The sequence below is a fragment of the Dermacentor albipictus genome, chromosome 3 (genome assembly GCF_038994185.2).
Source record: "Dermacentor albipictus isolate Rhodes 1998 colony chromosome 3, USDA_Dalb.pri_finalv2, whole genome shotgun sequence".
NCBI classification, from domain to species: Eukaryota; Metazoa; Arthropoda; class Arachnida; order Ixodida; family Ixodidae; genus Dermacentor; species Dermacentor albipictus.
The window spans coordinates 72,961,056-72,986,583 of NC_091823.1; the positions used below are offsets into that span (position 1 = coordinate 72,961,056).

The 25,528-nt window shown below is 46.6% G+C and overlaps 1 protein-coding gene across 2 annotated transcripts in view; it reads right to left on the reverse strand.

The window, feature by feature from the left end:
• The window catches only part of cyc (basic helix-loop-helix ARNT-like protein cyc), a 128,452-nt gene that overhangs the window by 55,608 nt on the left and 47,316 nt on the right, over positions 1-25,528 (reverse strand). Inside the window, exon 1 of one of the 2 annotated variants that reach the window (XM_065430169.2) lies at positions 8,051-8,188. The exons of the other annotated variant lie outside the window; for it this stretch is intronic. The gene's annotated coding sequence lies outside the window, so the exon portion shown is untranslated. Of the gene's footprint in view, positions 1-8,050; positions 8,189-25,528 lie in introns of those variants that run through there. 2 annotated transcript variants of the gene reach the window in all.

Below are 25,528 nucleotides of genomic sequence, written 5' to 3' on the forward strand. Positions count from 1 at the left end.
AACTCAAAGTACACCTCAAGGACTCATAGAAGCTAGGGAACAGCATTGAAAGGTTTACCGCTACTCTGAAGCAACGCGCAGCTGTGACGCGTGTTTTTCCCGTTGCGCCATCCACTGGCAAGCCGGACAGTCAAGGCACGCACGTTCACCAAGCCCGCAACGAGGTTGCCTTTACATAATTCGAATTTGCACCGCGTTTTTTTTTTTTAGTTTCATCTGCGCATTGGCTTTACGATACCGCAAATCTCACAGACAGAATAGAGAAAAAGAGAAAAGAAAGTTTATTGTTGACTGAGGAGGTTAGCCTAGCGGCAGTTCTTAAAGAAACATTAACTTCTTGCGCTTTACGTGAAAAAATTTCCAATATGATTATGAGGCACGCTATCATAGAGGACTCCGAATTAATTTTGACCACCTGGGGATTTTCAACGTGCCCCTAAATTATAGTAAACACGAGCGGGTTTTTATTTATTTATTTATTTATTTATTTATTTATTTATTTATTTATTTATTTATCTTGCTTGATTTTTTTGCATTTCGGTTTCAAATAAACGCGGCCGCTGCGCCTGGGAACGCGCAGTGCCATATCCACCTATAGTTACCGCATCGGGCAGCGGCAGTCTTGACGTGCTGTTGCCACGGCAATAAATGACGAGGGTTAAAAGACAGCGGGAAAGTGCAGCCAGACCCGGTTATAACGAACGCGATTACGCGCTAAAAATACTTCGATGCATCACGTAATTCGATATAGCCAAACTCAGTCATAACGAAACAAGCAACGCAGCAACAACACGCGTGTAATCGTGTAATCGATTCGGTAGGGTCTCGTCTTGATGCGCTTCTGGCACGCTTCCAAACATTCTCGCAGATATTCTCAAGAAACAAGGCACGACGAACGAACGATAAAGTAAACCTCCCCGAACGCTGAATTGGCGGCGTGCAAGGCGTTTGATGACGCCGACAGCGGACGTCCTGAACGCGATGCATCCGACGGCCAGATCCTTATGACAGAGTTATTTTGCGCGAGTATCAGCCAGTAAGTTTGAGATGTTCGGCGCATACAATGACCGCTTAATTCCGGTTCGCTAATTTCGACTTCTGAGCACACACAAATACGCGCGTACAGACGCAACCGAAACATGCGGGCGAGAGTGGAGTGATAAAAGGTGCAACTCAGTACCCACACCTGCGAATGCGGGCTGAACCCATGGAAAGTAAATATTTTGTCCTACACTTCTCCGCATCGGAAACTGTTACGCTCAAGGTTGCAACGCGACAAAACTCGTTTAGAATGTGGCTGCTCTAAGAATGCTTCCTACCCACGCATTTTATCTTCGCAGGCCACCGCAGTGGCGGAGCTGCGAACGTCTGCACGAAACAACCGTGCACTCAGTATAACTAAAAGCCAAAATATTAGAAACGCACGCCCCATTTCCAGTTGTTCCAGTGTCGCTCTTAGTCGTTATAGTCAAAACACACGAGCTGCGGAGTGTTGCAAAGTTTTTTTGCTTTTGCTGCCAGTACACGCTATAACGCAACGCACATCTCGCCATAACAGCACGTAACGAGCTCTATTTTGAAAGACGTATGTTCGCGTGCAAGTGGCTGTCGTTTGCATGGTCCCTCGCGGGCGGAGGAAGTCTAGCCGGCCCGGCATCGGATATTTATACATCGTACGCTGCGCCGGAGCGGCCGGCACACACGCTGGCCCACTTACAAAATGTGCGCTCCAATCTCATCACACGCAGATGCCGAGCGAGGAGCGACGCGATCGTGAAGCCCGCAGGCGCCAGCGCGCCGGGAGATACATTGTGCGCCCGTTATAAGACGCTTCCCACTCACGTTCGATTTACCTAAGCCGCCGCCGGGGCCTCCATGGCTCGCGCACCAGTAACGGCACTTATCTAACAAAAGTAGCGCCGTGGGCTTTCCGTTCTTACATTATCGGCGCGCGCGACGCCCTCTCACGAGATTTCCGACTGCGAGGTGTACCGACACCTCCCAGATAACGACGAGGATTACGCGCTGTGACTGTTACGCCACCTTGGAAGGCCGATGTCCCCAATCGAAAAATATCCTCTGGTATAAAGGACGACGTGTCAAGAGTCACCGACTTCCCCCGTTTAAACGCATAATCTGCCGCCCTTTCCGCACGGCGTCACGAATTGTGGCGCTCACGCATTCTGTTGTTCAGCAGGCCCTTGGTGACGATTTCATAATGTGCGCGCATTCTGGAGGCATTGAATTCACAAAGCTTTTCATTCGCAAGTACTCTTGATTATTGTCTAACCGCTTTTCCTTATGATACTCGCATGTCCAGCATCACAATTGGCCAGAATTTTCTCTTACGATGAATTCCAGCTTATGAGCTTTCTTTTTTTGCGAATATGGGCTTCGAACTTGAGGCCGAATCCACAAGGCTTTTCGTTTGGAAGTGCACTTTACCATTGACCGGGTGTCGTGTCTACTGATATGTGCAGCATCATGACTGGCTGAAATTTTATCTTGCGAACAATTCTGTCTTAAGATCTTCCGCCGTAAAAGCGGCTTTTCTTTAAGGTTCTGTAAGGAAGAAGTGTGCCGTGCAGAGCTCCGCAGCCGGATCATCAGTGCTACTGAACTGGGGCTCGAGCTAGACGCTATTCCTGGTGTGGCTGGCTAAGCCTACGCTGTTGTTTCTTCCTGTCGGCGTCCTTCGTATCGGCCACAGCCGTGTCGGACTTCCTTGCCATAATTCGCAGAGCCTACCATACTGCGTCATCAACCCACATGGCTGAACACACCACAGAACGCATGCATATATCAAGTCGGCGTACACGTATGGCCATCTGCGCTGTATTCCCGCAGATGTACCGGTTGCCGGCTCTGGGGCCGAATTCATAAAGCTTTTCGTTTGTAAGTGATCCTTGCCATTGGCCAGCCGCCTTCGCTTATGATATGGCTAGCCTCAGGATTGGCTGGAATGTGCTCTTACGAACAGTTCTAGCGTAAGATATTTTAGAGCGCAGCGCTTAGGCGCCCTTTGTTGCGTTGAGCGTCGGCGTGCCTCATGCTTCCTGGGCGTGCACAGTGAACGAGCACAGTGAACGATGAAATAGCGGACGCGGAGCGCAGCGGCGGGTGAAAGACGGCGAGAGCAAAGAGAACGTGAGGAGGAAAGCGGAAGAGGAGGGTGTGGCGGAAGCGTGAGGAGGAAAGCGGAGGAAGCCACCTTGAAGAGGCGGAGCTCACGCCGGTGCATCCACGGCAGCGGCGGCACCGGCCGTGCGGAAGACAGAAAAAAAAAAGAGCCAGAAAGCTCGCTTTCTCGCGTAGCGTTCTTCGCCGCAAGCGTTTTCCTGCAAACACTACGGCTGCATAAGCTGCAGTCGCCGGGAAGCGGCAACTGTGTGGCCTGTCTATATATAGCACTGCGCATCGCGACTCTGCCAGTCGGTGCGGTGATCGGTGCGATGCTTCAATATATCGCCAAATGAATACCGGTATAGAGCTGCGCACAAATTCCGCATCAGAGAGTATCGTAATCGTGAGTGAATTTTTTTCGTGTGTGTGTGAGTACGGGCACTGTGCTCGGCTACATTCCTTTAACAAATAAAATTCATTTCGTTCGCTCTTTTCCCTGTTTCAAAGCGTATAGAATTTTTTGTTGTTGTTGTTGTTGTTCTTCCGCCCGTTTTCGTAGTCGAACGGGATCGCTTATCTCCAAATTCCAACTAGCTCTTTAAACGCACATGCTGTCGCGCAGGAACTTCGTGGTGTACGAAGATTTAGATGCTGCGATCGGTGGCAGTGGCGTGTCACGTTTCTCCGCCGCTGAATATTCTCTTGCCTTCGATTCCATGCTCTCGAAATGTACTGCTTCCGTGGACAATAGAGATTTCAATACTATATACTTGCAAACATATTTGGGGACTATACTTTCACTGTTCCTGTAAGCTCTTGAAGCGACGATGTCGTGATATTGCGAAGTGAGCGTTCGGCGGCAAACCCGAGTACCGGGTGGTCACCGAGGTCGAGACTATAGATAACCGGGCGCAGCCATGGTTAACAGGCCTGCATTTCCTCCTCGCCGTCACCCGCCCCCCTTTCTTTCTATCTCTGCTTCTTTTTGAAGACAAATAAATAAGGGCAGTCTGCTCTTCATGACCTCAAGCGAACTCGTCATCCGACGGTATAGCTTGGGAGCTATATATATGATCAGCGCACATCACTACTCGCATCCTCTGCTAACCACACAACGTGAGGGTCTACGGCGTACATTCGTCGTGAAAACTGCTCAGCACCTGTAAAGCACCAGTAATTTCGTGTGTGCTTGTTCAGGCGTATCGTAGAAACATCCGGTTTCTGCGCTGTCGTCCGTAGTATGCCATACTGCGGAACATCCAACGTTAGCACCGCCCTTTCCATTCGCCTCACGGAGTTCAGCTGTATTGTCGGTAAGAGGAGAACAGTTATTTTTCAATACCGCACGTGGTTGATGTAGTCGCTTAGGGGCATTGGAATGAGACTTATACGTTTGAATGGCATGGGTTGCTTTGCTTATGGTCACTTGCCAGCGTCCAAGATTACACATCTGATACCAATTTGGTTCGTTCCCTCTTACTTATTTCACCGTAACTTTGTAAATAGATTACTTACACGATCGCGTGTTTAAATGAGAAACCGCAGAGCTGACCATTATAAGACTGCTCAGAGCGCAGCAGGCACAGCTCTGCGTAGTAGCCCTATACTAAGCACTATTCCACATCCCAAAACGGAATACACCCGATTTTACTCGTGTGACTCGTCTATGTGGTTACGCCGGCAGCAGCCTCATCTGTACATGAGACGCTCTTCTGGGGAGTTTGTATAACGCGGTTCTCGCATCCCCACAAAGAATGCCTTTGGTCTTACCGAATGTAGTACGGCGCCTGAGTAAATGGATTGTGCGCTCACAAAAGGTAAGCTAGAAATGTTACGTGGCCATAAATAGTCGCCGTCATCAGTCGAGCAGCGCCACTTTCATCTGCAGCGTAACTCTTACTGAGCCATCTATTATGCGGCGTGAAGAGACAAAGAATGCTTTCCATAGACAAAACGCGCAACATGTGCAAGCACACGTCGCGGTAACTTGTGCAGCGTGGCTATTGCGGTGGTTCTCAGTAACAGGTCGCTCTTGAAGCGATTCGTAACTGGCTGGCTGGGGCGTGTCTCGCGAAGGCGCTTGACTGGAGATATTAGAGCAAATATTAATGGTAACAAGGAAAACTTGTTGTTTATTAACTGCGAGATTATACGTTTGGCTACTAACGAGCCCGCTACCCCAAGATCTCAGCGAAATACGCAAAGATCCTAAACGGAAGATCAATATTAGTACAAGAAAAAAGAAATAAACAAAAGCTTTGACGATCTCTCAGCGTAACAGAAAAACAGACTATTACATACTAAGAAGTCGACATAATTAGTGTTGCGACTTTAAACAAATCATCCTTAATGAAGAGTTGGCGCATGACCGATGACAAGCCTTCTATAGTCCCTCCTCATATTGTGACAGTTAAGTTCACGGTAGAGCGCATAAAAAGTCACTTACGCAAAAAAGTTACCATGACATTAAATTGAGATAAGTATTAGGTAAGACCAAGTGGAAAACTACACCACAGAAAACGCCATTTTACGCTTCGCCTTGGAATATACCCAAGAAGCGCAGTTGCTGATGCACGTTGAACTGTATAGCCCCTCCCTGGTGCCCCGTTCGCTTTCCCTTCTTTTTGGGATCGGGACTACCACGAGTACAGGTCGCACCCTATCTGGTCGTATCCGTGTCTACCAGGGAAGGCAGCGCACTGGAATTGCGACTCGTCGAGCAGGGCTGCTCACTGCAAGTCACCGAGCTCGCCAGACGAAAGGTATAGCGGCATCAGCTCTCTCAGCATTCAATGTAAACCTCTCAGTTCGTCTAACGGATTCGTGCGTGGAACTACGACGCTTGTCTCTTTGTCTGCATGTAACCAGTTGGAAGTTTCGGGATGCACACTGCAAGCCAATCCACGAGTTTGCGTCGCCCGCTATCCTCCCTTCGCAGAAACCTTCGTTATCGGGCTGCCACTTTCCTTCTTCCTTTCTCTTGCCGAAGAAGAGCACGCTCTCCCTTGCGGCGCCCATTACGTAACAAGGCGCCGCGCCAACAAAAAGCGGCCGTCTCGCGGGCCCTCGCCTTCTTTTTTTTTTTTTTCTGCGAGATCGAGATCGCGAAAGTTCCCGACGTCGTCGCCTCCCTGTCGCCAACGCCGCACAAAAGTCTTCCATGCTTAGCTAAGCCGGGGGATTTCGAACACGCTGCCGTAATCGAGCGCCTCGCAACACCTCGCGCGCGTTGTCGCAACTGCGTCTCCACAGCGAGGCGGCGCTCTCTCCGATTCCCGTCGGATGCTCGGCGCGGTGCCGATGGAGGCGCAGTTCGGGTGCAGGGAACCTCGCGTAAGCGATACTGCGCGAAATTCGAGTGTCGCGCAGGATGCGCGAAGCGGATCAACGCGCGGTGTCCTTTGCGCTGCACGGCATTCGTGCAGCAAGGTGGGACAGCGCGAATATGATTCTTCTCAATTCAACGCAGCACGGGAACACTGGGTCCCTTGTGCAGACGGCCAACTTCAAATGGAGCGTCGCTATTCTATGGATTGATGCTTTAGGAAGCAATGAAATGAGATCGGTTCCTCGTAAACAATGAATCTTTGAATCATTACGAATACCGGTATTTGGAAATGTTAAGATGGCACAATCACAAAATAATGCGAAGGTGAGGAGCGGCGGTCTTCAGTCCACTGCTTCATCGGACCCCTCGTGGACGAAAAAAAAAAGAAAAGAAAATGGTATTGGAACATACAGTGCGTTAACCAAACGGGCCCCACGGAAAGAAAGCTTGTCATTTGCTTTAGCGGAACACGACGATTGGTAAGCCAACAAGACTTCCTCGAAAGAGAAATGTCGCATTTGACGAAGCGCACGCGCACGTATGTCAAGCCTGCTCCCATTTGCAGTTTTAATTAAACCAGCGATATACAAAAATCTCCCTGTTTTATTCGTTTGTCTCCCTTACGCAAAGACGAGACACAAACAAAATATGCCAAACGCACACGGCACTCCGCGTTTCGTGTCTCGTCTCTGCATGCAATGTACGTCGACGCTCAGCAGCAGCAGCAGCAGCCTATTTTTATGCCCACTGCAGGAAGAAGGCATCTCCCAGCGATCTTCGATTACCCCTGTCTTGCGCTAGCTGATTCCAACTTGCGTCTGCAAATTTCCTAACTTCATCGCCCCACCTAATTTTCTGCCGTCCTCGACTGCGCTTCACTTCCCTTGGCACGCATTCTGTAACTCTAACGGTCCACTGGTTATCCACCCTACGCATTACATGGCCTGCCCAGTCCCATTTTTTTTCTCTTAATGTCAACTAGAATATAGGCTATCCCTGTTTGCTCGCTGGTCCACACCGCTCTTTTCCTGTCTCTTAACGTTACGACTAAAATTTTTCGTTGCATCGCTCTTTGCGCGGTTTCAACGGTTCTCGAGCACCATTGTTAAGGTCCAAGTCTGTGCCCTATAGGTTAGCACCGGTATAGAATGCATTGACTGTACACCTTTCTTTTCAAAGACAGTGGTAAGCTCCCAGGCAGAATTTGATAATGCCTGCCGTATGCACTCCAACCCATTCTTATTTTTCTGTAAATTTATTTCTCATGATCAGGTCCCTTGTGAATAATAGACCTAGATAAACGTACTCCTGCACAAACCCCAGAGGCTCACTGGAGGTCATGAACTCTTCTTCCCTTGCCAGGCTATTGAACATTACTTTTGTTTTCTGCGTGTTAATCTTCAATCCTACTTTTACACTTTCTCGGTTAAGTTCGTCAATCATTTGTTGCAATTCATCCCTACTGTTGCTGAACAGGACAATGTCACCTGCAAACCGAAGGCTGTTGAGATATTCAGCGTTTACCCACACCACGACTAAGTGTCTGCTTGGCAGAACGTTGTTTATCTCTTGCCTTTTTTTGTGAAATTGTACGTCTACCTCTGAAGGGTCGCTTCTTTGTCCGTCGGCGATGGACGTGGACCAGCTCGGACGTCTGCCGGATTCGGCGACATCAGTAGTAGCCACGTCAAGAAAGCGGACTGGCCCTCGCAGCGACTCTGACAGCGAGGACACCCGTGTCTACTCACTGAGCAGCGAGGTGCCCTCCGACGATGACTTCGAACTTGTTGTAAACTGTAAGAGTAAGAGTCGTAACGCCAGGACCTCTTCGTCATCGAGCACAATGAATGAAACACCACAACGGAGGCCTGTGACCGACACCATCTTTAGCGTTCCTGCTGTGCCCGACATGAACATGAAAGGCCTCAACAGGCAAACTGCATCCGTAGTGCTGGAAGGATTGGTGCCGAATGAAATTACTGACATCAGAGTGAATACGCGTAAGCACGTACTTGCGATTCATGTCACGCACGCGGCCGCGCTGAATAGACTGCGCAACGTCACCTACCTGGACGGAATGAAGGTCCGTTCCCACATCCCGCTGAGTTCTGACGTCGTCACCGGTGTCATCTACGATGCAAATGCCGCGATTCCCAGCTCAGACTTAGAAGTTCTTGTCAAGCCAGCCAGTGAAGCTGCTGTCATCGCGAATGTTACCCGCTGGGCAAATCACGTTGTCTGAAGATAGTATTCAAGGGAGACTTTCTGCCTTCACATGTAAAGGTGGGCCATTTTCGGCATGCTGTACGACCTTTCGTACCGAAGCCACTACAATGCCTCAACTGCATGAAGCTCGGTCACGTGAGAAGCGCATGCAAGAATACTGCAGTGTGTTCTCGCTGCGCTGAAAGTCACTCCGCGGATTATTGCAAGGTAACTGTTCTTAAATGTTCGAATTGCCATGGGTCCCATGAAGCTTCATCAGAGGATTGCCCAAGCATTAAAAAGGAGTTGGCTGTCCTAAAACAACTGGCGAGAGACCATTCGTCTCATCGGGAGGCTGCCAAAACCATCACAAAGCGGTGCTATCGTCGCCGACGTTCGTTAAAGAAAATCGGTGCCTCTACCGCGTCCGTCGCATGCACTGCTACTCCGCCCCCCATGCCGCCCAGACCGGTCGTGGCAGATAGGAGCCAGAATGATGAAGAAAGCATGGCTGCTGCTGATGCAGCTTGGCCAAGGTTTTCAAAGCCACAGCCACCTGCTAATTCACAGTGCACACCGGCAACCTTGAATTCTGAACTTCCCGCCGTTAAACTGCCGGAAGAGGACAAACAAGTGGTCGTAATGCTTCGATCACTGATGAATGCCATTCGCGTGCTCCTCAGCAAGCTAAAAATGCGTCAACTCAGAGTGCACTTCAGGTACTGGATGATCTAAGTCCAGCACCTGAAAGCCTTGAGTAGAGACCATGGCTAATCCAATACAGTCATTTCGCACTGAGGTCAGACAAGCTTCCATTTTACAGTGGAAAGTCAGAAGATTGAGGTTCCCCATCTTATCCTTCCGTCAATATATTTTTACAAATCGGATTCCCATAAGCGTTATTTGCGAACCCAACGTACTTACTCCCATCAGATTGTCAGGGTACAAACCATTTCTTTCGTTGACGTGCGAAGAGCGCAGCAAAATTGTCGTGTACATCCGCACGGATTTTGCGTATGTCCACCATGCAGTACAACCACATGATAACAGTCAATATGTCTGCCAACGTATAAGAAAGAAACAAGTGTCGTTCACCCTCATTAGTATCTACACATCCTCGTCAAGTCGATTTGAACGCGACAGACTTCGAGACATAATGTTGAAGACCAGTGACCCTTGGATTATAACGGGAGACTTCAACCACCATCACTTACTGTGGGGTAGCTCGGCAATCAATTCCATAGGCAGGAATTTGGTGTCGTTCACCTCTGATCATGACTTTTGTGTCATGAGTGATGGCAATCATACGTACTTGCGAGGTCTTAAGTACAGCAGTTGCCTGGATTTGATTTTGGTATCCCGATGCTTCACTTCGCAAGTCCAGTGGTTTTCAGGCATAGAAACACATGGAAGTGACCATATCCCTACATATTTGCGGGTCAAGGGGCTAAAGAGTTCTACCTGCTCGAATGCAGTACGAAGAATCAACTGGACTAAACTTAAGTTACACGTGGAAAATGCATGCAGAGAAGACCTTGGTCGAAGCCTGGAGGATACAATGACAGAGGTAATAGGGAAGCGTCCTAACGTTGACAGCAAACCGTTCCCAATTTGACGTAGAACTGGAGAGGCTAACCGCACTTCGACGACGAGCTGAAAGGAGATAGAGGTGCACAAAGGCAGTTTGTGACCCGAGAATGGCAAGCAGAACACAGAAGAAAATCCAGCGCCGTTTGGACAAATTGCTGAAACAGCGCTGAAAGTTCTATTGTGAATCATTGGACCCTCGCAAACCACTTTCATACATCTGGATGGTTGTTTGTGGCATGCGCTCGTCTCCGCAACAGCGACATCCTTCCATATGGCATTAGCCCTTCATCCCTGCCAGACGCAACTTGAGGTGGTGAATGATTTTTGTGCGCAGATCGCCGGTGTGTGTGTCACACCCAACGCCGAAGACGCGAGTGTCGTCCCTGTGTCTCGCGTCCCAGAAATGGAAATTCCATTTACTAGGGAAGAACTGGACGCCTCTTTGGCTGCTTCTCGATGCTCGAGCCTCTTCACCAGGGCCCGACGGCATCACCTATGCAGCTCTTGCCCATCTTGGACAAGAGGCCAGGCAAGAGCTGTTAAATTACTACAACCGCTCATGGCATGAAGGCATCGTTCCTCAGCAATGGAAGATTAGGCTCGTACTGCTACTTAAACAAGGAAAGCCGCCTTTCGACCTGACGTCATATCACCCTATTACCCTGGCAAGTTGCATAGGGAAATTAATGGAAAAGATTATTCTTGCACGCCTGGAATGGTATCTTGCACGCCACAACGCGTACCCTGACTCCATGACAGGTTTTCGGCGAGGCAGGTCATCAATAGACAATGTTATTGACCTCACAACAATCATACAATAACAAAAATGTCTCAAGCTCATATCAGTCGCTCTTTCTTGATGTGAAAGGGGCGTACAATTAAGTTACACATGAAGCGATCCTTGAGTCATTGCAGGCTGCTGGAATCGGTGGCCGAATGTTTCTGTGGATGCACGACTATTTGACTAGAAGGTCCTTCTTTGTGCTGACTGGCAACTATTTTACACACGGTGGCGTCCCACAGGGCGGAGTATTGAGTCCTATTCTCTTTAACCTAGCTATGGTTGGCCTTGCTGAAATATTACCCAAGACAATTCACCTATCAATGTACGCTGGTGATATATGTCTTTGGTCTTCTGCGGTGACTCGTCTTCAATTGTGCGCATGAATTCAGCGGGCAGCGACCCAAACCTGTTCGTATCACCACAAACAAGGCCTTAGAGTGCCCATCAAAAAATGCGCTTAATCGCGTTTACGTGCAAAACCATAGCGCCGTACGTCCGTACCCTGTTTCCCTCTATGGCCAGGCTATCAAATACCAGAAGTGTCACCGCTTTTTAGGTATGATTATTGACAGGGACCTTTCATGGAGCCCCCACTGCATCTACTTGTAGCGGAGACTAATTTCGATTGTACATATACTGAGATACCTGTGCGGATAAACCTGGGGCACGTCGGTACGGTCCATGTTGCAGCTGTACAGAGCACCGCTTCTGTGCTTTTTACCGTAAAGCTTGCCGGTTTTGGCGAACACATGTAAAATCCAGCGGCCGTGGTAAAACAAACATTCGCGCCCTCGAAAGTTTGCAAGGGTAGGCATTACGGACAGGTCTTGGACTACCACGATGCGCTTCGACTCGCGCAACAATCACGATTGCTAGAGACTACTTCGTTCCAACATATATAACGACTTACAGCCTTAGAGCACACATTCGACATCTGTGTCGCGTACCCAGTCACCATATTGCTGATTTGCCAGCACAAAGACCTCAAGTCATATTTTCCAAACTTGATGCGACACATCAAGGCCACCTTCCGTCTGGCTTTACACCAGCAGCAAGACAACCGTTACCCCTGTGGTTCCTACGACAACCACAAGATGACTCACGATTCCGGGAATAATAAAGAGCCGTCATTAAACAGTGGCTCTACGTCAGTTCACACTGCCATTACTGAACGAGGCATATGAACAAAGAACGCACATTTACACCGATGGGTCTATCTCAGCCACCAGCTCCGCAGGCGCTGTTATCATCCCGGCCTTACAAATTGCAATTACTTTCAAAGTGTCCCATATAACGACCTATACGACAACAGAACTGGCCGCTGTACGTGCCGCTGTTAATTACATCGCATAAGCCAATTAAACCTCGAAAGTGGGTCGTTTTTTGTGACTGCAAGGCAACACTTCAGATTCTGCAGTCAGCCTTACGACGCAAGATCCATGACCAACTGGTGTTTGAGACCAGAGAGGTTCTCCATCAAGCCCTCATAGACGGACATGACATCTTCCAATGGCTTCAGGCGCACTGTGGCATCGTCGGAAAGGACTTTTCTGACGATGCCACCCGGTCAGCCCATAAAGAAACCCTGACACTTCCTATACCCTTATCAAAAACAGATGCTGCGAAGGGTCTTCGTTTACTTGCTCAAACCAAGACTGAGACTTTGTGGAACACCTCGATTTTCTCCAACTGCAGTCTCCATCGGCTGGATCTTACATTGAAGCTGCAGATTCCGTCGAACTTCTCCCGCCGTGATGCAACATTACTGAACCGCCTCTGGTTAGGGGTGGCTTTTTTACGAAAGCCCACTCATTCCTTATTGGAATTTCCGACACACCGATCTGTGACTCGTGCAAGTGAGAAGAGACAATCGAGCACGTGTTGTGTTTTTGTGATCTCTATGTCAACGAACGCGACGTTCTTCAGAGGGTGATAAACCAGTCAGATAACAGACCATTTTCAGAGACTAAGATTCTCGGACCATGGCCCCACGGGTCGCAGGCTTACAAAGCGACGCGGGCACTGCTACGTTTCATGAAAGCGACTGGCCTCAGTCACCTATAATAGGCGTGAAGTTATGGACACCCGAACGTACTTACACCGATAGTACCTTCTTTTCTTCCTCTCCTTTCTTTTCTCCCCTTAAACCCCTTCCTCTGTGTAGGGTAGCAAACCGAACGTGCGTCTGCTGGGCCTCCCTACCATTCCTTCCTTCGTTTTCATCCTCCTCCTCCTCCTCCTCCTCTTACCCGCAATCCTAGGCCTTAATTCTGAGTCTAATGGTTTCAATACTTATTCTAAGCCTGCGATGAATAGCATTGGAGAGATTCTGTCTCCTTGCATGACTCTTTTCTTGATACGTAATTTTCTGCTTTGCTTGTGGAGGACCAAGTTAGCTGTGGAAACTTTGTAGATATTTCCCGATATATTCACGTATGCCTCCTGTACTCCTTGATTACGCAATGCCTCCATGAGTGCTGGTATCTACTGAATCAAACGTTTTTCATAGTCCATGAAAGCCATATAGATAAGTTGATTGTACCCTGCAGATTCCTCAATTACCTGTTTGTTGAAATGAATGTGATTCATTGTAGAACACCTCTTCCTGAAGCCAGCCTACTCTCCTGGTTAACTGAAGTCAACTGTGGCCCTGATCCTATTGGAAATTACATTGGTGAATATTTCATGCAATAATGAAAGGAAGCTAATGGGTTTATAATTCTTAAATTCATTAACGCCTCCCTTCTCGTGGATTAGTATAACGTTGGCATTCTTCAAGCTCTCTGGTACAGTTGGAAGTCGTAAGGCATTGTGTACAAAAGGTCGCAAGCTTTCCAAGCAAAATATCTCCTATTTGATCAAATCGACTGTTATTCCAACTTCTCCACCTGCTTTTTCCCGGGACATGTCTTGCAAGGCCCTTCTAACTTCATCGCTATATATATAAGGCACCTCTGTATCCTGTTCATCGCTACTTCCAATGAACATAGCGTGGCTTCTCTTGGGCACTGCACCCCGACGATCAAGCATCACTGACTTGTCTGAGCCATCATCCTATTAAGAAATGGTTCGTTATACTTGTTTCTTATACGTAATATTCTCCAGACTTTTTTTTATATGTACAATCACCATATCATAATAATTTTTGCATTAGCATGCTGGGCTTGGTTTAATTTTCTTCTTTTGTTGTTGCTGCTGTTGCCAAAAACGGCTCTGCGCTTGAGAATGAATGTGCCAGAAGCACAATGAAATGAAACTGCCAAAGAAAGTTTCATTTCCAGTGGGATGTTTCCTCTTTTCTCGATATCGGTCGCTTCAGAAAAGTCCTGCAGCGACTGTTAAGTACGGCGCGATAACAAGTGTCAAAGCAACGACTTGGTGGATTTACCTGTGAGCCCGACCATTTGCGGCCAGTCTCGCTCTTTCACCACAGGTACAGCCGGATGCAAATCATGTTTCGAGCTCATAATTTCTCTTAGCCTGTATCTTCACCTCTGATTTACCTTAATCTTCGCTTACAATTAGAGCACAAATCCCTGCGAGTCACTCGCCCGAAAGTGAAGGCCCGAATGCAATATCACTGTCGTCGTCAGTGAACTCCTTGGTTAGCTCCCATTTTTCCATGCATACAAGTTATTGCAAGCTCTATGCTTCAGTCGAGGTTTGACGTGGAAAAAGAAAGGTCTACAATACAAGGTGGTTGGACAGCGAAGCTTTAAACAACTAGAAGAGTACTCATTGCAATGTAGGTTGAAACTGTTCATGTGGCGACGTTCACATGCACTTTACCTAATTATTAGGATAAGATGTTCCGACGGCCTGCGACGTGGCTTGCGCCGACACTTCGTGCACCTACGAAAAGTGGACCAGAGAGAAGAGAAATTCGCCGCGACGCGTACGCACGCTGCTCTTCCGTACTCACTATACGTGGCCTTCCCATAGCACTGTCCCAACAGAAATCACCTGCTAGGCCGGTTCTTCTTTTACGTACGAAAGTATAGTTACGTCATTCCCTGCTTCGTATGCTACAGTCAAGCTGCCGCCACCGCGGCAGCTTGCGCAGCAGCAATCTTTACAGAGAACCGTATGCGCGGAGCGCTACGTGCTTCGGATTGCATGTAGGCGGAGGAGCGCCTTATAATCAATTATGTGGTTCGGATGCTTGTTTAGAACGTGTTTTTTATTGAAACATATGCTTTTCTGTATGTTGTGTTCATGATTCCAAGAAATGTATGCACTGTCCGCTTTACTTTGCTGAGTGCTTGTAGCCTCTGCCTTACGGTGGTATGAACCGTTGCATTTGGAAGTATGAGCCATAGATTATGATAGTTTTCTGTCGAAGTTACGCCACGAAGAAATCCCGTGATCCTAGCCCTAAACAGCATTTGGTAATACCTCTGTAAAATGTTAATACACAGTAATGGTAATGCCGCTGTAAGATGTGCTCAGAATCTAGCACTGTCAAAGAATGAAACTTTATCTCTTTAGCGATCTACATCACCGGAAAACAGGGGACACCAGAAGAGAAGTTCACTGTGGCCAAGCCCCTAGTGGGTATGAGCCATGTGCTAAGGCCACAGCAACAACAACAATCACATAAGCCAATGCAGTTATTTTGTCTATGTAGGAAGTCTAAATTGGCGCAGTCGAGGTCTGGAACCTGGGACTTGCAAATAACGATCAAGCTAGACACCATGTCGGGTGACCCGTCATAGAAAGCTTCCAAGCTGATGGCGAGAGATACGTCAAGTTTTCCGAAGACACCGCCACCCCGAGTATTTTGAAGACGATTGCCAATGTCGTAGAGAGTAATGTAACTAACCTCGTCGCTCAAGGAAGGGCGGCTGTCAGCATGACTCTTGACGATTTGACGTCTTAATTAGGAAGAGTTCCACGGGCATGTGCAGTGCGGCAAATTCCACTGACTCTAACAGAAATGTGTTATAAGCGCATTACTTGAAATACAGGCGCTATAGTGTATAGCACAGCAGCAGCGGATCATAAGACTTGTTATTTCAACTGCAAATATGAAAGGAAGAACGAAGAGATTTCCGTGAGACCAGACATATCTGATAGCAGTTCTTGCCCATAGCATTCCACGAGCAACGACGTTATCCCAACACTTACAAGCCATACAGGCGACACCGAAAGTGACCGTAACATTCGCAACAATTCGGAAAATACCGTAAGCTTCAGGTACAGTTTCATGCCAACAAACTCCACGAGAACGGTAATAACAAAGGCGAGGTCTGATCAGAAGCCTATAAGCTCCAGCGTAGAGATACAATCAGGCACTGGCGGAGCTGATGCCAACTGCCTTGTACACTGCCCAGCGAACGACCGCAATCCTGTGGTGAGCCCTGAGGATGTCAGTACACGCTTCGTATGGTCCACGCAAGAAAGCCAGCCTTTTTTTTCTCCTTCGAGTAGTCTTAACAAAACGATCTTCAATCTAAATGGATTCGACCGAACACTAACATCGAATGAGCCTGCCCTTACTCGTGTTAAAATAAAGGTGAAGCAAACCTGTACGTTGAACTGGCCCACACAAGAAAGGCCGAAGGTCGCTTCTAGCCTTCATAATCAAGCATGTAGCTATTAAACGTTATATTTTTTTCTTCTTTCACATAGCTGACCTGCTTTCGAGCGTTTTACTGCCGAAAATCGACCGCTCGCCAGTGCGCTTCGTTTGGCCTTTTAGCTCCCAACTTCGCGTGCCCCAGAGTGCGTTGAGCCACGCAACAGGAAATGCGCTTGCGCTGTGTTCACCACTACTTTGTTGATGTCCTGGAGCTCGATGCCCTTACCTGGTGCAGTAATAACGCGCGAACTACCAGGTCTGACATTTGCTTTCGGGTCAGTATGGCGCGGCACTTTCTGTCTTTCCTTTATTTTTATTTCTATTTTATTTTCTCTTTCCTTTAGACCGCCTTAGCTGTTGATAAGTGAACTGCCGAAGTGAAAAAACAAACATTATTTTCTTCACGGTGATAAATGTCATACGCCATCTATAGCTGCTTACGCAACTGACTACCGCTAGGAAAAAAAAAGAAAATAACTTGATATTTTCACGCAGGAACACCGCGGTCCCAATAAGCGCTGTCTCTTCTTTTTTTTCTTTTTTTTGTACGAATGAATATTATGTTACTGTCTCACTGAGAAAATATGAGTGGTTTGGAGTGCACGATACGTACTGGCAGACACAGATTCACGCAAATGTGCTTGTTAAATTTTGCCAAGGATACGATCCTACTCTTTCGTAAGAATTTTTATTCCCTTTCTTACTTATGAGCCATTTTAGGTGATGGAACGCCTGATAACCGTTTTGCGCGTTATAGTAAGCCGACGTGCTCATTCAGAACCTCAGTTAATACTGTTTGCTAGTCAATGTGCAGCTCTTTCTTTGAGAAGCGTATGTGCAACCGCTCATAAAGGAGCGTCTGAGGCATGCTTCCACACAAAGCAATCAGAAACTGTGGGCTGCTCCAAATATTAAGACAGATTACAAGAAGAATATAGACACCTCACATAGGTTGAATCGACACTGTAGTCCGAATTTTGAACACTCTCAGCGTACAGAAACACTTGCGCACGTGTTTTGCATTTGCGGTACGTGCACGCGAGGAGAAAAAATAAAATTAGCCTGAGCTTTGATGGACGTTTCATCCTGACCTGGAAGCATGACCTTGGTCAGCTCAGAGAGCCACACAACCTCTACATTCTACCTGTAGGCGACATACTCGAGTGCCCGACTGCTGTTAGGCGCTGCACCACATATAATGCGCCTGATTGATCTAGACTCGTGTGTCTCCTCTTTCTTTCACACAGCCATCCCCCTCACCACGAGCAGGGTATCAAACTGAGGAAAATCTAGTTAACCTCCCCGCCTTTCCTTCATTCATTCATTCTCTCTCTCTCTCTCTCTCTCTCTGTCTCTCTCTCTCTCTCTTTGAGACGCGAAATTCGGCGTTTTTCGAGCCCGCATTCACGAAAACAATAAATCGTTGCCAATTTCCGTCAAACATTTCACAGACGCCCGTCCTGCGGTATTAATTCAACAGCTGCAAAGACATGTAGTGTCGCTAAGAACATACGAATTATCCGTCACGTGATTTCAAAAACACCCATAAATTATCTTTGTTTTTTCCTTAATATCTTCACGCGTGTAACATTTCGGTGCAGACGGGAGATGTAAAATACACGTTCTCTTAATTACCAAGAGGATAATTAGCAGCCAGTGCATCATTAATGCTTTTACAAACTATATATCGCGTAAAGGTTATAGCCCCATGCATGGTTGCTTCCACGGAAAGGTTTGCGAGTAGTCGCTCAGGAACAGGAATAAGGCGACGCAAAAATAAACGGAATGAGGTTTAATAACCTTGGCGCGCAAACTGCACAACTTACGAGTACAAAGCTGGGAGTGGGAAAACAAGCCAGAGAACGCAATTATGAAATCGGCGCACCGCTGACAGGCTAATCCCGGCCCCGGCGGGGGCGCACGCCAGCACGCAGTATACCTATATATACGGCGGAAGTTCCGCAGGTATAGCTTATAAAGCATCGACCACCGTGATGTCGTTGCAGCATCCGTGTAAGATCGCGTGAGTTTTCCTTCTATCAAGCGTGCAGCCGCTGTTCGACGCATGCTTGTCGTACATCGCCATGCAGTGAAGTCGGCGATCCCGACAAGTTTTTTTTATCGAGAAGTGCCGCGCACCTCGGACGCCACTGATTCGAGAAAACAATTTCGAAAAGTGTACCACATAAAATCGAAAGAGGAGATGGCAGGAGTAGTGGCGGCAAGTGATACATCTCGCTACAAGATAATCTCGCGTTTAACTCTTTTCTTTTTTTCATCTAGCTGCGCCGTCATTCGACTCTACGCGACCAACCATAATTTCTCAGCTGTGTAGTAAACACCTCGTCGGATCGATCACTGTTACAACGTTGTGGTCTTGAATCACGTCCCACTCAATCTCTTTTTCCGGTCCTTCTTGCCTCGCTCGTTCGTTGACTAGAATCACCTTCTCGAACAAAGTTGAATCTATTTATTGATAAACAACAATTTCGAGCCGCTTTAGCGAACTTGTGGATAATCAGATGCTCTATTTTTATAACCAACTGTTCTTGTGTATACATGCATGTATATTTATGACCACTTATTTAGTATATTGCGAAGCATACCAGCTAAAATTGTATAGCCAGAACCCTCTGGAACTCATTTCCCAACTCTCTGTAAATTTGTTCTGGTATTTTTGTTTGTTCGTTGTAACCACTCCTCTCTGTAATTTCCTTTAGCCCTGAGGGTATATTAATGAAATGAATAAATATTACATACCATGTATCCGAAAATGCTTGCTCGACCAAAGGCAAATGTGGCACTTGCATCAATTGGCAGGTAAAATATGAGAAAAACATATTTCTGGTGCACTTCTATGCACGGGAACATGTCGGTCATTTTGTTGCCAGCGAATCTCTTTGTGAATGACGTCAGAGCCTTTCTTCCCGAGGCACCAAAGTACTTCATACTGCAGGCTAAGAAGCTCGCAGACACGCAAGACGTTTGTTGCAGTTTGGAATCTTCCACGGGGTACAAGGTCTAGCGAGGACGACAAAAACGCCGTGTACTTCAATATGACACTTTGCTGTCCCAGGCAATTTATGAAGGATAAGGATGTACGTCGTTAATGTCGAAATGAAAGGGCCTACGTAGTGCGTTCCCGAACGCTTTATGGCACGCCTTCCGCGGAAAGCCTACGGCCTGTAGAGGCACCCCACGTCGGGAATAGAAATCGCAAAATTTATTTTCTTGCATCCGGAATGCTTGAAATACAGAATCGTTCATGGGGGAGTTCGAATTGAGAACAATGATAGTGATTCCAAACAGTTAGGTGAGCATTGTTCAATAAAGTATCACATACCAAACAAAGACAATGTGGAAAGAAAGGTGCATTTCGGATTTACTGAGTATTGGACTGGTCGCACTGCCAGACGATACGCAAGCGTACCGCTGTCAAGAAATGTATATCAGCCCGTTCACCTTCGTTATGCCTTCAACGAATTAAGTCGACAAGAACACGATGGAGCTCAAGACATTATCCACGCATGATCGGCGTTATCAAATGATAAAGGCACATGTCGAGGGCAGCGCGCCGATTTACGTTCAGTTGACGTATGTACGTCAGCGACGGTATTGCAGCGCACTTCGGGAACACGTTTCAAACTCACGAACTGTACAGCAGCGCGTGCCAAACAACAAAATTAATATTTTCAGCAGCAGGACACGGAAAGAATGCTGACGACGGTGTAAGAGACCTCGTCAAACATCAAGCAACGTGGTGTAACTTGCTCAAAAGCATGGCAGTGTGAGCGAGTTGGTATGTCATGACTGTTTTAGGCTTCTAGCCCAGCTCGGGACGAGCAAGAAAGGAAGGAGGTAAGGGTAATCAAAGGAATATTCTCTATTTTCATTCTCACTCTGTTTTCCGTTCCCTTTGATTACCCCTACCTCCTTCCTTTTTTGCTCGTCCTGAGCTGCGCTACAAGCCTAAAACAGTCATGTAACTTGCTGTCACCATCCGGTGAGGTCATACATTGTGCAAAAATATAGGGAGGGGGGTGGGGGTCACGTGCCAAACTCACGACGTGGTTATTAGGCACGCCGTAATAGGGGACTCTGGAAATTCCGACCACCTGGGGAATGTAATGTGGCCCCGTGCACGGGACACGGGCGTGTTTGTATCTCGTCCCTGTCGAAATGCCACCGCGGCCAGGATTTGGCACCGCGACCTCATACTTAGCCGCACAACACCATAGCCGCTAAGCCACCACGGCGGATTTACATTGTGCCAGCGAATTCAACACTATTTCAACTAACCTCAAGAATGTCTCCATTCTGCTACTTCCTGAGCCCAAACTAGCAAGTTTTTAACAACAGAAATGAGTGTACGCAGACGGAATACCAGGCATTGAAAGGTTTCACATGTGAAAATGGCAAAAATTCAGCGAAGGGACCTCTTCCTATGCCGGACATATATACAGCCGACTGCGAGTGGAAATACATCTGAGCACGCTTAGCAAACGCGGCAAAAAGAAAAGAAGAAGAAGAGAAAGAAGAAGGAAAGGTGGCTGTTCAGGACAGCAAGTGCTGAAGAATGCATATCACCTAAGCGGTTCAGTTGTTTTCGCTCTTTTGAAAACTTTCCTACAAATTGACGAAGCAAACTTATGGAAAAAAATTCTTGACCGGAAAATAAGTCGTCTCCTAGGACACACTACCGATAATACACATTTTCAAATATTTTTCTGTGTTGACCATATCTACTTATCCTTTGCAGATACGGGTGCTACCCGTGATCACCCTCACCCATGTATGGGTCCCCCACCCTACCCTGCCCATGTATGGCGTCAGTGATTGCCTGTCCGCGGCCAGGCATAAAAAGGAAAAAAATGAAAAAAAGAAACGGCCATGGCTAGTCTCATACACTCAAAGCTACGCGATGTATACCTCTCTTATGAGAGTTGGTACATGAACACATCGCTTGCCAGTATCATTATTAAACCACTTGACCCATCCTACCCAAGCAACTGACTAGAGTCGCTATGCGCCGTTTGCGCTGCATTTTCCCTCGACGTTGCAGCGACCTGGTTAACTTAGACGCACAAAAAATAACTTTAAAAATATTACATAAAGCAAACTTTGTAAAACATCTCACTTTTTTTTTATCTCAAGAATTGTTCTAATTGGCCGGTCACCTCCGCTAATAATATTTTCGTCAGCGTTATTGGCCGGCGTGTCCTTCTAACGAACCACTCAAACGTGCGCACTGCTTTGTAAGTAACGGCCAATCTGGAGGCCGAATTCCCTCCGAACAAAGCTATTCGTTCCTGACTGTTGCTTATGTCCGATGTTGCAATTGGCTAGCATCTCCTCTTGAATAGTTTTTGCGTAAGAACTCCTTCACAGCGAAGCCGCAAAGGGGAGGTCCTCGACGGCTGTCGTGCGGCGAAGGCCGGCGTGCGACGGCGTGGTCGATATCAAATGTGCTCTGCAACGCAACGTGCATCGGTGCCCCGAATTCGCTTTGAAGCGTAATGATCAACGATTATAAAATAAACGTTACCCTGCATTTTGTTCTATAATCGATACCACCATATATATATATATATATATATATATATATATATATATATATATATATATATATATATATATATATATATATATATATATATATATATATATATATATATATATATATATATATATATATATATATATATACATATATATATATATATATATATATATATATATATATATATATCCCGGCTTTACGCTGGAGGTATGCTCTAAGGGTTTGCACGGCTGCGGTAGTGATGCCATGGTGCTGCAACGCAGACTGCCTGGGAGTCGTCGCTATACACATAGAACAGCTAGCCAGGACCATGCTCGAACGCAGCAGCTGCGCAGCTGTGCAACCCCCCCTCCCCTCCCCTCCCCCCTCCCTTGTGACGTAATGCAGCGGTGCGAAATGAAGCTCTGTCGTACGATGCGATAAAGCATTCCGCCTCGCTCCCACCGCTGAAATGACTGCGCGTTCAATTAGCGAGGCTGCGCACAGCCTCAATCGACATCAGCTCGTGGGAAGAAGGAAGCGCGACGGCAGCTCCCTCGTGCCCCGTCCGTCTATACGTCACACAGAGGTTGTGCCATTGTCATCGATTTCAGTCGGAAAGACAAACATTATTTATCGCATTGCGGCGACTGGACGATCGGCCGTTGTCCGTGCAGGTGCTACTTGAAGACCGTCCCCATCGCTCGTCGTCTCACAAAGCTATGAAGGCACTTCTGTCTTTCCAGAGGGCGACTGGCCTATGTGAACGTCTTTGAGTCGCTTAGACCCTTCGCGTGCGTGTGCGAGCTCACCACGGCTTTTCTCCACCTCTCCCCTCTCTCTATCTCGCTATCTCATCTTTCTATTCCCTCTCTCCCGTCCCTCCCGAGTAGGGTAGCCAACCAGGCGCATTTCTTGTTAACATCCTTGTCTCTTTACCTCCTCCTCCTCCTCCTCCTCCTCCACACAGGGGTTGGACGGCGAGCCACGCTCCGCGATGCTACGTGCGTAATCAGGTAAATTGAACGAATAATTTGACGCCAGTCATTTAGGTTATAACACGGTCATTTCGAAATGTAGAAGCACGGAACGATAGACCTTTATGACGATTCTCATCAATTTCCCGGCATAAGCACGAGCGGTAAACTGTTTAACTAAGAAGGTTGCTTAGTGTAATTAGTTTAATTAGTGAATAAATTGCTTCGCTTTCTCTTGCAGACGATGTTCGCCCGGGGCAGGTAATGCATCTGCATATTGAGTAATATAGGTAAATTTCGTAGGCTTCTTTTTTGAAAAATAAAAGGTTCGAAGTAAGAAAAAAAGACTGAATTATCACTAAAGGCTGCCGGCTTCCTTTCTAAATAAAAAGATGTTGATCCATAAATATTTTTTATAAACAACGGTTCAATTTGTTAATTTTCGCTTTTCATTCCTGTTTGGCTGTTGCCTCTCAGTAGATCGCTTACTTTCCCAACTCCTTGCGACGCTTGTTTCCAGCTGCTAATTTAACCAGACGAGGTACCGTGACATTCATGGTTGCTTATGGGTGTAACGGTTATTGCAGGGTTTGATGATGGACGCTGTTTCACTTTCGAAGCTCCCTAGCTGTGCGATTGATTGATTGATTGATTGATTGATTGATTGATTGATTGATTGATTGATTGATTGATTGATTGATTGATTGATTGATTGATTGATTGATTGATTGATTGATTGATTGAAACTTTTATTAGAAGGAATGGCCCAAGGCCTAAGATAGTCGAGTGTTAATCCCACAATAGCATCATTCAATTTGATCCGTGTATATAATATATATGAATTTCGTTTGTTACAAATAACCTACTTTTCTTCCACAGGCATGAGTAATTTCCTGACACAACTTGCTTCCCTTGAATATCGTACACCAATAGTTAACACTCGTTGTACTGACACTTGGTCCTTACCACAGTTTAGAACCGATTACAAGCTGCAATCCTTGGCTCACAATCTGCCATTTTTTCTCGATAAACATAAACATACTGCTGGTTTTAGTCGAAAACAACTGCGAACATACTTTGTGCACATGTAATCCATATTTCTTCATATGTAGTTTAAGAAAACTTCTGTGTTATTGCTGTACTTGATTTGATGCTGTACTTGATTGCTGTACTTGATTTGATTTCATGACTACTTCTGTATTGCTATTGTTATTTCGTTCTGTCTGCTGCTGCCATGTAATGGTTTCCTGGGCGTTCGTCAAGCTGTTCGTACAGCTTTTAAACCAGGTGACCATCCAGATACTTGCTGGAGAATAAAATATGATTTGATTTGATGTGATTTGTTATACCTCGAATGGTCTTTGTGCATAATCTGGTTGGTCACTTGATTGTACGTATCTCTGACATACCAGCTGTTGGTGGAGTGTTAGAATACCTTACATCACCGCGAAACGTCAAACATTTCTCCTGCAATACTTAAATTGGGATGTTACGGGAGGATTTAATGCGTCTAGTGAGAGATACTATCATTGCAACACATACTCCAAAATGCGAAGAAGAAAACCGGGTATTGTACATTTTTCCTTGTTTTTGATTGACCTTTCTCCTTTAGAATTACTGAATTCATACCAGTATTTCTGGCTGAATTCCAGGCCAGTCATATCAGGCCTGTACAAAAACTAATTTATTCAATCTCACCATATCATATTACCAGATTCTTTATCCGTATGTATAATCAATCGCTGCGAATAGTGGTTCTCACATTTTACAAACACTTCCATTCTCTAGTGTCTCTTTATTAAAAATTCATAAGACTCGTCTTGGTGCCAGGTCATAAGGGATTGTTTATTAATTTAACGGCAGATAGCCTGGTGAGAGAAGGCTTTAGTGGCGTATAGTTCTCGCGTAACTTCCTGTATAAACGTACATAACTCTACCTATATTCTCGACACATACAATAATTCTTCACTTTTTGAAACCAGCTATAACTAATAACTATAAGTGCGGCATTGAGTTACCGCCACCTTTCGCGTCGAGCAGTGCACACAAATGTAAGATGAAAATTTCACTCGTACATGCTTACAGCTATACGGACGCGTGCCGTGAAACAACTCACAAAGGCAACATTACGCAGCATTAGTTCCTTGCTTTAGTTGATGCCAACCGCTTTCGATTGGTCTACAGTTATTAAACAAACAACAAAGACGAAACCAAGCTTCAGCAGTCACCTCCCGCATCTGTTTTCGCTCATACGCTACAGCAAACATTTGAGTGACACCTGGAAACCGGACGTCCCATCGAAGGAGCAAATTTTCTACTCCCTTTCTGCGTGACCCTTTATGAAATGACCAAATATACCAAAAAAGTAAGTCGTGCAGCGTTGTCAGATTTAAGCTATAGG